This window comes from Anguilla rostrata, chromosome 16 (assembly GCF_018555375.3).
Source record: "Anguilla rostrata isolate EN2019 chromosome 16, ASM1855537v3, whole genome shotgun sequence".
Lineage (NCBI taxonomy): Eukaryota > Metazoa > Chordata > Actinopteri > Anguilliformes > Anguillidae > Anguilla > Anguilla rostrata.
Window position 1 is genome coordinate 33,068,814 of NC_057948.1, and position 12,806 is coordinate 33,081,619.

The window sequence follows — 12,806 nt, forward strand, 5'->3', positions numbered from 1 at the left end:
AGTGACTACAGACGGGGGCAAATTCATTTCTCATACAAAACCTTCTGTGTGGCTTCTTCGCATTCATTTCTCCATAAGTCATAATTTCAGCTTAATTACAGTTGCCGACCTATCTGTGGTAAGAATATATATATTTATTTTTTTTTTTAAAAGGACGGACGTTTCCGAGCAGACATCGGAGCTGAAAAGCACTCCTCTGACCTTAGGCGGAGAGAGAATACAACGTCTCAACTTCTATTAGTCCTTTGCAGGGAGTCTTTTCACTTCTACTGCCAGGTTCTACTTTCGGGCTCCTGTATGAAGCCCTGGCTGAATGTTAAAGGGGGGGGGACGTTTGGTCTGAATTAGTCGCCTTTTTGTTGTGGTCTCGTAGTCGCGACTCCCGCTGGGTTTTTCCGAGGAAGGTGGTGGATGAATACAGGAAGAGGAGCAGAACCACCCCCCCCCCCCCCACCCCCACAACCCCCTCAACTGTCACACTCTTAAAACACACTACAAAGGGTGACCCACCTTTTTTGTTTTCCAGGAAACCGAAAGACAGAAGCTGGGGCGATGGGTCCCGGTTTAAGTGTTTTAGATTTGAGTGACCCCTCTTAATTAAGGGGGTCACCACTTTTACACACACACACAGCACAGCCGCCGGGGGGGGGGCGAGCGTCGCCTCTTCCTAAAAACCGTTTCCATGTTTTGATCTTGCACAGCGGAGGCCTTAGGCCCCGGGGGGAGGGGTATTTCCGGGGGGGGGGGGGGGGTAAGGGAGGGTTGTGTCAGTGCACGTTGTGGACTTTTGCTCAGTGCAGTTACAGCACAGTAGAACACAATTAATGCCAAAGTGAAAATACAGGTAGCCTCACCTGTATCCTGTACATTGATCAGTGCTTGCTTACACATTATCTCAGACTTGTTGAGATTTAAAGGATACTTCCATTTTCTTTCAACCCGGGTCTTATTTTCAGTGTTCTCCATCATTCCTGTCGGTCCTGACAGTGTTTTTACGCAGCTGCTTCAGTGTCGAGTGGTTTGGTCTCTTTGACGTTTTTTTTTCTCCTCCATGTTAGTAGCTTGTCTACGGGGCATATCAAGACACAGGTTTAATCTTCATCAGATCCGACATGTAAATTGTCCCCCCGTTAAAAAAAAAAAATGTTATTACGCTCACCACAAGCGACCGATAGTGAGAGGCGAGAGCGACGCCGGGCGATTTCGTCGGGGGACGTGTGGCTTCACCCTTAGAGGCCCGAGGAAGATGTGTAGCGGGAAAGCAAGCGGGGAACGCGAGCGGACGTAGCATTACATTACGTTACATTAATTTGGCAGACGCTTTTATCCGAAGCGACGTACGTTAAGTGCACACCGAAGGTCATTAGCTAGCAGCGCTAACACCGTCGCGCTAAGCACAGCCAGGACCTAGAGACGGACAGAGACTTCCAGACGCTACAAAGGACCAGACTTGCTTCCTCTGAAGATTCCCCCTTATCAGTCAAAAGTTCAGCAGTGTTTGCTTTAAGTAAGGGTTCCCTCTGAAATATTAATGCTTGGATGTGGATGGGGGTGGGGGGGTAGTCCAAAAAGCACATCTGCTTTTTTTCATTAACCAACAGACTCATAAATACGAGCTCGTATCTCCGTGGTGCTGGGGGATTTTATTAGCCAATGGGGGACCAGCCTATCGAGATAGGGCCATGGGGGACCAGCCTTTCACCTCAAACCAGGTACGCCAGGGAGAGGGCCAGCCCAGAGGCCGATCCTCATACTGCTAAGTACCCCCGGATAACACGCCTAAACAGCGGGGGCTTCACCATTATGACAACCATCCTGCGTGGTTGCGCAGAGTGATTGTGTTCTGTGCAACGTCCATGACAGTGGTCGAGGCTTAATAATCAGGTCCTCGGTTGAACCGTGTATCCATGTTTTGCAGGAGAGGCTGTATGAGTCAGTCTGCAGGTAAACCTGTGTGAATCATTCTGCTGGTGAAGCCTGTGTGAATCAGTCTGCAGTTGAGCCTGTGTGAGTCAGTCTTGCAGGTGAGCCTGTGTGAATCAGTCTTGCAGGTGAGTCCGTGTGAAAGCCACAGAAAGACTAACCGGTGTTCGGTATTGACCGCGTTTTCCAGCACCAGCAGGCTTAGAAGTCACACAAAGGGCATCACAGCCTGGCCTCCCCCTTTGAAATTGTTTATTTAAAAGTAAATACTTAATGCAGCACGCGCTTTATAAAATTATTCATCCATCAAACCGATTCATAATAACCATGGCACCATGTTGTAAAAGCAGATTCAAGGCTGATCAATAGAGACCTTGGGGTTGATTTTTCTGTGCCCAGATGAAGGCCACTGGATGAGCGTGGAGTAAATAGGACTCGTCTTCGCGTCGAAACCTCGTTCCTGCTGCAGATTTTCATGTTTCACTCCTCATTAATATGATTAGGGAAACTGCCTTCGGGCGGTGTGAATGTAGAACAGGCCTTTATGAAGCTCGCTGGACAGGGCTCATCAGCACAGCAACACAATGGCATTCGGGGTGAGCTTTCCGCTAGTGCCGAGGTTTGGCAAAAAAATAAAAATGAAAAATCTATAATGCTAAACAGACGGTGCAACGGGACACAATAATGAAAACTGTAATTTTTGATCCGCGGTGAACACGAAACCCAATTATTTTTCGAACGTATTGACGCGCCGAGGTGCCGATCTGGAGATATCAAAGGCCAAACGCATGCATTCTTTCATGAGCCGGCTCAGGTCCGCGGTTCACGCTGCGCGTCAGCGATGAGACATCGCATCCCCCGCACTGACAGCTCACAATCAAAACTCACAACAACAGGTTTGAGAAAACAAAATGTCCTGGATTCAAAGGACCTTTGACTCGAACAGTATGTTCTCATACAAAGTGCTAAAGCACACCAGAAGTTTTTCCACTGAAAAATAAAAACTAGAAAAGTGTTTTGCTAGGTATCCTAAACGCAACATGGATCTATATCCTAGCGAGTCCAACAAAACACTTTCCCGGCAGTTAGCTTTGAAATGTGTGGTACAACGGTTAGATGTTGCAGGTTCAATTCCAAGCTGAGGCACTGCCATTGTAAGATAGTAAAGTTTATTTATATAGCGCCTTTCTAGAGCAAAATCACAAGGAAATAGCTAAATAAAAACGGTATAACAAACACACATACAGAGACAACTGAAACAAAAGATGACATGAAGGCCAGTCTTCAGTGGCTTTTTAAAGGTGCCAACAGTGTCCAGAGACCGTATGTCCGAAGGGAGGCAGTTCAAGAGTACTGGGGCAATTGTTTCATGAACCCCTTTAAACATCCTTTAAATCTCAACCTTTAGCCAGCACCCCCTGGTCAGATCTGAGAGACCTACTGGTGCTGTGCGTGTGCGGACGGAGTGATGCACTGATGTCGGCAGGCTCACTAATTGGACCTTGGAGTAACTGCTGGTGCTAAATAGCTTAAATAAAAAATATACTGCTGTATTAACAGATTAGGATGTAAAAACATCACCTGTGTACACTGCTCTGAGCATCCAACAAAAATGTCTCTATCGCTATAATTTCAAGCATATGACCCACATGTGAACTGACAATTGGTCTTACAGAACAGAACAGCCATGCCATACAGCTCATATGTCTGGCCTGCGCAATACTACTACGTGACAGCAAAGTTAGATTTGCTTTTCAAACTTTCCTAAAATAGACAGCGCGCTCTCACATTTCAATATTTTAATGGGGTACCATGAAAAAACAAGATTTTGTAATTTAACGGACATACAGAAAGGGAAAAAAAAAATAAAACACGCTCTTCTACATCTGCTTGTAGGGATGCTTGTCAGAACCGCAAAATAAACAGGAATCAGAAAAAGGCCCAGATGTGATATTTTTCCAATATTCTCCACGCGGCACATGCCACAGGCTTCTCTCCTCTCCAAGTTGTCACCTCCGTACATTCTCGTGATTGCCCTCTTCATCGTACGCCACGCGGAGCGAGAACACCGTTACTTAACGACTCGTCTCCGAACTCCCGCCGCACCGAAGACGCGTTTCTCCCCATAGCTACGCCTCCTACCAGATTTTCACCTCCGCGCTCGCGCTGGCAGACAGGCGCAGCAAGTGTTGAAAATGCTTCTTCGACATTTGGCAGAAAATCGCTGGAACGGCCGTTTTGAAAATGTGAAGTCTTGAGCGGCGAAAGCCGGTTTCGCTTGTAAGAGCAGCCCGCCTGACAGAAGAGAACTAATGAAAAAATATTAATCAGTTAACACCTCAGAAAATAAATTTATACATTTCAAATAAAATGTAAATGTAATTAATTAGCAACGGTACCCTTGCAGGCAGGTTTCGTATCAAATGCAATTTGCAAGTAAATTCTACGTACAGTTAAAACAAGTGAACAGACACTTACTGGCTACGAAAATTTGAATGTGAAAAGGTTTTTAGGAGTAGATAATTGCCACACACACACACACACACACACTACACTATTTGCACATACATACACGGACACACAGTCTTTTGTTATGGTCACAAAATGTCAAATTTGTTAATAACAGCAAAAAAAAAACAAAAAAAATCTCATGAAGCTAAAAACTAATAGCTACTAAATATTCTTAATTTTACACAATTAGTCCACACCTAAATTAAGATCTTATCCCATCTTAAATCTATTCAGTATTTGCCTCTGTGTTTCACATAATAAGTTCATTTTTTTAAAATCAGCGTCAAATAACATTTAAGAGACATATTTTTTAATTTTTAAAAAACATTGGAGCAGAAGAACAAGTTTCAACTCCGACAGTGGAGCTGTAGTGCACTATGGCTTCCAGTAGATGGCGGTAGCATATGATACTTCTCTACAATGGAAGTGATGTACATTTTTACCAAGAAAGAAACGTGTTTTACACTTACAAACAACTGGCCCTAACACCACAGACTACCCCCTCAATAAACATACACTGCACATTAAATGCTACTGAAATAAGTGAAAATGGGGAAATAGTTACACTGCTGAAAATAATAATGGCACAGAAGTGAAAATGCAGGTGTGCTACATTTTTTAAAAGAAAGTATTAAAAAAAAAAACCTCACAGGTATTTATTGCCTGTGAAGTGGCAGCTTGTGCGAGGTCTCTCCTCTTAAAACATGCGTTAGCATGTGTGCCTGTTCATACGCGGTGAAAAGTGACACAGGTAATTAGTCCCCCGTTCGGAGGTCAACTGCCTTTGTTGAGTTAACAAGTGTAAAAAAAGAAAGAAAAAAAAGGAAGCTTTGGTGAGATCTGAGGCCATGATAGAGAGAGGTGATGGGGGGGGGTGGGGTGGGGGTGGGGGGTTGGAGAGGACACAGCTGCAGCATTGGCCTGTGCTAGAGGATGCTCTGTACCACTGAACTTCCCTTTAACAAACAAGTACAAGAAAAATGCCCTTCATTTGCATTTTGAACTTGCAGCAGTATTGGGGGAGGGGGGGGTGGGTTATTGGAAAATCATTGTTGCTTTATTGTGGGTTGCAGATCTATGCAGATACAATGTGCAAGAGCGGCAGCGAGGGCAGGAAACGTCTCTAATGAGCCTCGAGCAGCGTGGCGTCATTGTGTGGCATGAAAGGCCGGCTGCGTGCGCAGATTACCCTGCACCGCCACAAGACCTCTCCACGCAAGAGCCACCCAGCGGGGGGGGGGGGGGAGAGAGGGGAGAAAGGGGGAGGGGAGAGAGAGACAGAGAGAGAGGGAGGGGAGAGAGGGAGGCAGGGGAGGGAGGGAGGGGGAGAAGAGAGGGAGAGAGGGAGAGAGAGAGAGAGAGAGAGAGGAAGAGAGTGCAAGGGAAGGAGAGAGAGCAAGGGGGAGAAAGGGAGAGCCAGGGGGAGGGAGAGAGAGAGAGGGGGGGAGAGAGAGAGAGAGCAAGGGGGGGAGAATGAGAGGGAGAGAGAGATTGGAAGAGGTCCTGGGTCCTGAGTAGAGGAAATGATGGTCTTCTTGGGCCAGGTGCACCCTCAGAGTGCTGAACTATAAATCCACCACAGCTCTCTTTCTCTCACACACACACACACACAGGCACACCCACCCACACACCCCCACACCCCCACACACACACACACACACACGTTCACGCACGCATGCACATTCCCACGCACACACGTGCACACACATTTGCTCCCCTCCAATACCATTACTACAGCTCTCTCTCTCTCTCTTAAATGTTATTTACACCCTCTTTCTCTCCTGTACAACTGATTCCGACCAAATTGATCATCAATATGAGCATGATAGGCAGGTATGTTTAAAAATACGTAACATAATTGCACACTTTTTAAAAACTATCTGAAAGTATCGTAGATATGTTTTAAAAGGCTATTTGCATCTGTGTGTATTCTGTGTGTGTGTAAATCTTTCTGAATACAAGCTGTCGTTATCTTGTATCATCAGTTGTTCATTGAAACACACTGTTCTTCTAAATTAAGAGAAATCAACTGTAACTGAAAAAAGATGGAATAAAACTATTTTAGGCTAATAAGTAATTCACCACAGCGAAAAGGTCGATTTGGAAAGTAGACGATGCATTAATTGGCTTTAGCCTGTAGTGCAGAACAAGTGCATTTAACAACAATTTAATGATCATGTCAAGCTCATCTTTCAGCCTATTCTAGTACACCGAATTTTGAGCATGTAAAAACAACCTATTTATAACAAAAATAAAATAACCTAAGGGCTATGGTAGACAACCACCAGCTTATTAAGGCTTACGTCCTTTCATTCGCAGCAATACTACGTGAAATGGAAAGCGGGCAGAGGCTGATTATAAGTTGAATATCTTGTACATTTCACAGCATCTTTAGATTAGCATGGCTCTTGCAGTGGGCTTCCGAGTGCAGCTTTGATCTGGTAGGCCCAGTTGCTCTGTGCCTACTGAGTGAGCATGAGCTAGTAGGAGGGTGCTATGGAGTGATAAGCGACTGTGCTTTTGACAGAAAATAAGTGAAATGCATTATTTGATATCGTAAAATCCATGACAACCTCACCAGCTCTAGCCTTGACGGCCAGAACAGGCGGCGTGGTGTGAAATTCCTCGGGCCTAACCCAAAAAAACGCAAACTTTTGCTCTACACTTCACTCTTTGGCAACGCCCTTCAATCATTAGATTTGTACTCATCCGAAAGTCGAGTGCTCTCCTGAAGAGAAGCTTCCATGTTCCGTTCCAAGGCGGAGGACTGAGGGAACTGAAGGGAAGCTTCCTCAACCAGCAACTGTCCTCCATCTTGGAATGGAAGTTTCTCTTCAGGCGTTGTCTGTGGAGCGGCGTGTGTGGGGGCAGATCACAGAGCAGCAGTTCTGTGGGGGCAGATAGAGGCAGATTGTGGTGGTGGGTGTGGGGGGGGGTACGGGGTGGGGGTGCAGGGGGCTGATGGGAAGGGAAGATTGCTGCACTCCGGAGTGCGGCGGCCTGGCGCTTTTGTTCGCCCCGGGCTTTCTAAAAAAATAAAATTAAAAAAAAAGGCGTCCGCCGGTTTGATAAGGCCCCCGGAAACGCTTAGCGACACGCTGCCGGGGAACCGACCCGACGAGAGAGAGAGAGAGAGAGAGAGAGAATACACTTCCTATCGAGCGCCAACGCCGCCGCCGCCGCCGCCACCGCCCGTCTCCCCAGAGCCACCCCGAGCCCCGGTGTGGGAACGCCATGAATTCGGCACTCTGGGGCCCTGAGATAGCATTCACCGGCCCGGCCGGCCACACGGCCGCCATTCAGCCGCTGGAACCGGCCCCCCCACCTCCCCCTCCACCCCCACCCACCCCCGCTCACACCGCCATTGTACACAACCCTCGGACAATGTACACTATATTTGGTTTAGAGACAAAAGAGAACACCATGGCAAGATTCGATAGTGAAGGGGTTTGGCAGGAAGGCTGGTGGCAGCCTTTGTGTGTGTGTGTGTGTGTTTTCATTTAAGAGAATTTGTATATCTCTTTATGTGTGCTTTTGTGTATTTCAAGGAGTGTATGTGCCTGTGTGTGTGTGTGTGTGTGTGTGTGTTTTCATTTAAGAGAGAATGTGTATATCTCTTTATGTGTGCTTTTGTGTATTTCAAGGAGTGTGTGCACCTTTGTGTGTGTGCGTGTGTGTGTGTGTGTGTGGTGTGGGTGGTTTGTCTGTGTTTTCATTTAAGGCAGAATGTGTATATCTCTTTGTGAGTGTGTGCTTTCACATATTTCACTGAGTGTATGCCCTTCTTGTGTGTGCCTTTGTGTCTGTGTGTGCACTGTGTGTGTGTGAGTGAGAGAGAGAGAGAGACAGATAAAGTGAGAGGAAAAAAAGAGAGTCCGTATTCACTGATTATTATGGTCATCTAATTAAAAGCCATTTTACGAGCACGGTACAAATGAAATACTCTGCTTTTCGGCTGGTTAGATTTAAGGCCACAAATGAGCTCATTTCCTCCAGCTGTTCCAGTATACAGCAGCATCTCAGGCACATCCCCTCTCACCACCAGCGCCCTGCCCCTCCTCAGACAGAGACACGCACACACACACACACGCACACACACACACACACACACAGACATAAACTCCTGGAGTGTGTTTAAGTTTAATCTCCTCTCCCTAACCCTCCAACGCCATCTCACACACAAGCAAACCCAGGCACTGTACACACTGTCGCAGCCATATCTCCATATTTAAGCAGCAAAAATATTTAACCTGCAACCTTTCGGTTACAAGACCAACTCCTTAGCCATTATACCACACTGTCACCCAGGGCAAGGCGTGGAGAAAGCCGTGTTGATCATCACGTGCTGCATTTCCAGCGAAAACCCCCCGGGCCTCCGGGGGGGGGCCGCAGAAAGCTCAAATAATTAACCGCTGTACAACACAATTATGAGAGAAATCCTTCTGATAAATTTTTCAATGAAGGCAGATTATTAATTTAACATTCTGCCCCACTTTCCGGGCTAAAATCGCAAGAAATCAATCGGTGTTACATATTTCATGCCCCGAACAGGTTTTCTGTAACATCAATAAGACAAAGGACAACAGACCACATATATACAGCAATGTTGGTATGCCAATCCGTTATCCTTACTGCATATATACATTACATTTATTGCATATATATATATATATATATATATATATATATATATATATTTAAAAATAATCAAATTATGAATGTATAATTACTGTGCTACATATGCACACAATACGTTTTTATGAACATATTACATGAGACTAAAGGTTTGATGTTTACTTTAATAAAATAGGTTTTATACTCACTGTAATGGCATCATCCACAATTTAAACGATTAATTTAAACGTGAGTGAATACACCACCAATCATCCCTATTCAATCAGCTGTGGCCATGGAATAAATAAAACAAAACGTAACTCCCGATCTCGGACATCTCTCTTTATCACGGACTATTATAATGGTCCGTAAAAATTTTCACTTGGGGATTTTCTCCCCCTCATGTTTTAACAACCCAAATTTAGCTAGAAGGGGTACAAAGGGGGGGGGGGGCACATTTCCACCGAGAGTGTGGCTTCAAAACAGGCCCTGTGACAGACAGGTCCCTGTAGCCCCCCGTTCCCCGTGCACCCCAATAAGAGCAGCTCTGTTAAGACCCACAGCAACCCGGGGAGACTGGGCATTTACCTTTCACGAACCGGGCGGCTTATCAATGTGTGACTGAGATTAAGTAAACGAATGTGTGAACAAAATGAATGTGCATTTGGTTCTAGCTCAGAACAATGCTTCTGTTGTAGGTGGGCCAAGTAATAGGCGTTCTATTACTCCATGTGCAGATTTGTCTTAAATTTAAATGTGAGCACATATTCAGATTTATTTTCCTGGTTAATAATGTGCGCACGCACGCACGCACGCACGCACGCACGCACGCACGCACGCACGCACGCACACATTTAAGGAAAATAAAAACATTTTAAATAACTTCAGGGTTTTTATTTTATAGTTCCACAGGTCAAGAGCCTTCATTTTCTTATTTTAAAAAAGGTATTTTCAATGCATTCAGCAGCAGATTTTTCCCAATTTATTAGCATAAAAGTAAAGCCCTCAAAACATGTTTTATGCTTCGAGAAATAAAAATCTAAGGGCCCAAAAACACTTGAAAAGAGAAGAAAGGTGGAAAATAAGCAGCAACCGTTCAGCCTCTTCAGCTCTCGTTCTGCACCTTCAGCTCTCGTTCTGTCCATCCTCTCCTCTCCTCTCTTCTCTCCTCTCCCCGCAAAAACACAATTAGCAGCGGGACCTACCGCTATGACTGACCGTGGTCCAGGCTCAAAAAAAAAAAAAAAACATATGAAAATCAATCTCCTGTCTGCATAAAAAAAATGGGGGGAGGGGGCTGGGGGAGGGGGGGGGGGGCTGGGGGAGGGGGGCGGTGAAAGAATGAAATGACGTGAGCAGACACTCCATCAAAATGAGTTAGTGTATTAGCGAGGAGCATCCGACGCCCCGTAAACAGGAAACTGCCCCCATCTCAACACTCACTCCTAAATTATGTGCGCCGGGTGTGTATAAACGCATCCCCTCACTGTTTGTTCCAAAACATAAACAGGTATAACGGTGTTTAAATTACCCGTCCCGCGGTTTCTGTTCCGTTTAAAAAGGGATGCGTTACAAAAAAAAAATAATTTTAAATAATTTTAATAGGAATAGGAGACAAACACAATGCGCACGCACGCACGCACGCACGCACGCACGCACGCACGCACGCACGCACGCACGCACCACCACGCACCACGCACGCACAGCACACCACGCACCACAGCACAGCACGACCACGCACCACCACGCACGCACACACACACACACACACGATCCCGGATGCTTTAGCATGGATTCCCAGGAAGTATCCAGCCCTCCCAATCGGGAATCTCACGGGATGAAAGCAGTCGGCTGTTTCAGGATGCACGCTCCATAACCAGACATTTATGCAGCATTTTTTCAACGTGAGATTTTTGGCCTCCTAACATCTAACATTGTGTTTCCCTGTAACTCTCTACCAGTGATCCTATGAGGGCCGCAATTACTTTGACTAAACTTTACCTTTGAAGACAGATTAACCAGACTGAAATACACCTGATCGCAAAGGCTCTCTCTCCTGCACTAAAATAGGGGGTGATTAATTAAAGCAGGGGAAATAGCTGGGATCACATGAGATTTCAGAGGAACAAAACAATTGGTTTCATATTTCATCTTTCTAAAATGTGGAAACGTATTTTTGGTATTTTATTTATGGAAGAGATAGACAGAAATGTGTGTTTTTTTGTAGAACAGCCACGTTTATGTAAATATTTAATTGCAAGAACCAATAACGATGACAAGGACAAAGACATAATAGGGAGCGTCATGTCTGAATCAGAGCTGCTCTCGGTTTTCCACTTCAGTCACACAGTATTTTCATAACATTTAGAAAGCTGGAAAAAAATGTAAGTAGGTCAATGCAAACTTTATACTTTTTGGCTCATCTTGAATCGCGCGAGACTGTTATAGATTGTGACTGCAATCAGACTTCTCAAAACATCTCGTCTCGATTCATATAGCCGTGAATGCTGTTATTTTAAACTCGGAACTAGACCGCAAACGAGCGATCAAATAGATGAAACCTGATTTTTGTAAGACCAATAAAACCAAATTTGGCTCCCCAAATTCCACAGAGAACAGTACCCGGCAGCCATGGCGGGTACATCGTGTATCTCACCCCGAGGAGATCGCGATTCATTTGCTTCATAAACAAGACCAGGTCAAAACCTAGTATGTGGCTGGACCGGCCGACCAATGGTGCGACTTCAGAACTTGGCTGACCAATGGTGTAACTTCACTCACTCGGTCACTCAGTCACAGACATTCGTGTTCATAGGGCTGGCCCCACTGTTGCGGTCCAGCCAAAAAACTACAAGTACACTGAGCCTTTGTTCTGTGAACTCTAACCCTGAGCCAGCAGTGGAGGATGGGGTCCTATGATGAGGTTCCTGTCGTTTTTTCCCCCCATTGCTGTCCCAGGCTCACCTTTGAGAGGGTTTTAGACACAGTTCTGCAGTAAAACACAATGTCACTATCTTTTTGGTGAAATTCACAACACAAACAAATTTGATTTGATTGTCCAGACGCAAAACTGAATAACTTAACTATGTCCATGACTTTAGTCCCTGACAGTTCTTTTAATGCATAATGATCTTACCCGAATCATGCTTTTCTGATGCGTTCAATAAACTACCCCAAACATCTCAAGCAATTAAACAGAACACATGCCATTAATGGGCAAAACTATTATTGTAATGAAGCATGTTTAAAATATCGTTGAAGGACCGACTGTGAAATTCTGTCCAGTGCTGTCCTAATTACTTTTTCATCCAGTTCTGTAATTAGGGCGACAAAACTTTCCGTAGAACGACTCGTGAAAACCGAATCTGAGGCACGTCCAAGCAAATCAAACTTCGGCGTCTGTTTGCAGAACATGCGCGTTAGAGAAACCTCTCTGTGTGTGTGTACGTGTATTACATTACATTACAGGCATTTAGCAGATGCTCTAATCCAGAGCGACTTACACAACTTTTTACATAGCATTTTACATTGTATCCATTTATACAGCTGGATATATACTGAAGCATCGGTTAAGTGCCTTGCTCAAGGGTACAACGGCAGTGTCATACCCGGGAATCGAACATGCGACCTTTTGGTTACAAGCCCAGTTCCTTACCCACTGTGCTACACTCCGTCCGTGTGCTACTGAAGAAGTCAGAAGTCTCACTTCCGCACCGATGAAGGAGACTGCCCTGTGGTTCTACCGTGGCCTCGCCCGT

The 12,806-nt window shown here is 45.3% G+C and overlaps 1 protein-coding gene and 1 long non-coding RNA gene across 2 annotated transcripts in view; one reads left to right on the forward strand and one right to left on the reverse strand.

The window, feature by feature from the left end:
• LOC135242016 (ethanolamine kinase 1-like) overlaps positions 1-12,806 on the forward strand; it is a 52,875-nt gene that overhangs the window by 14,462 nt on the left and 25,607 nt on the right. The window lies entirely within an intron of this gene.
• The window catches only part of LOC135242017 (uncharacterized), a 43,636-nt gene continuing 40,750 nt past the window's right edge, over positions 9,921-12,806 (reverse strand). Inside the window, exon 3 of the long non-coding RNA XR_010326199.1 lies at positions 9,921-10,277. This is a non-coding gene — a long non-coding RNA (uncharacterized LOC135242017). The remainder of the gene's footprint in view (positions 10,278-12,806) is intronic.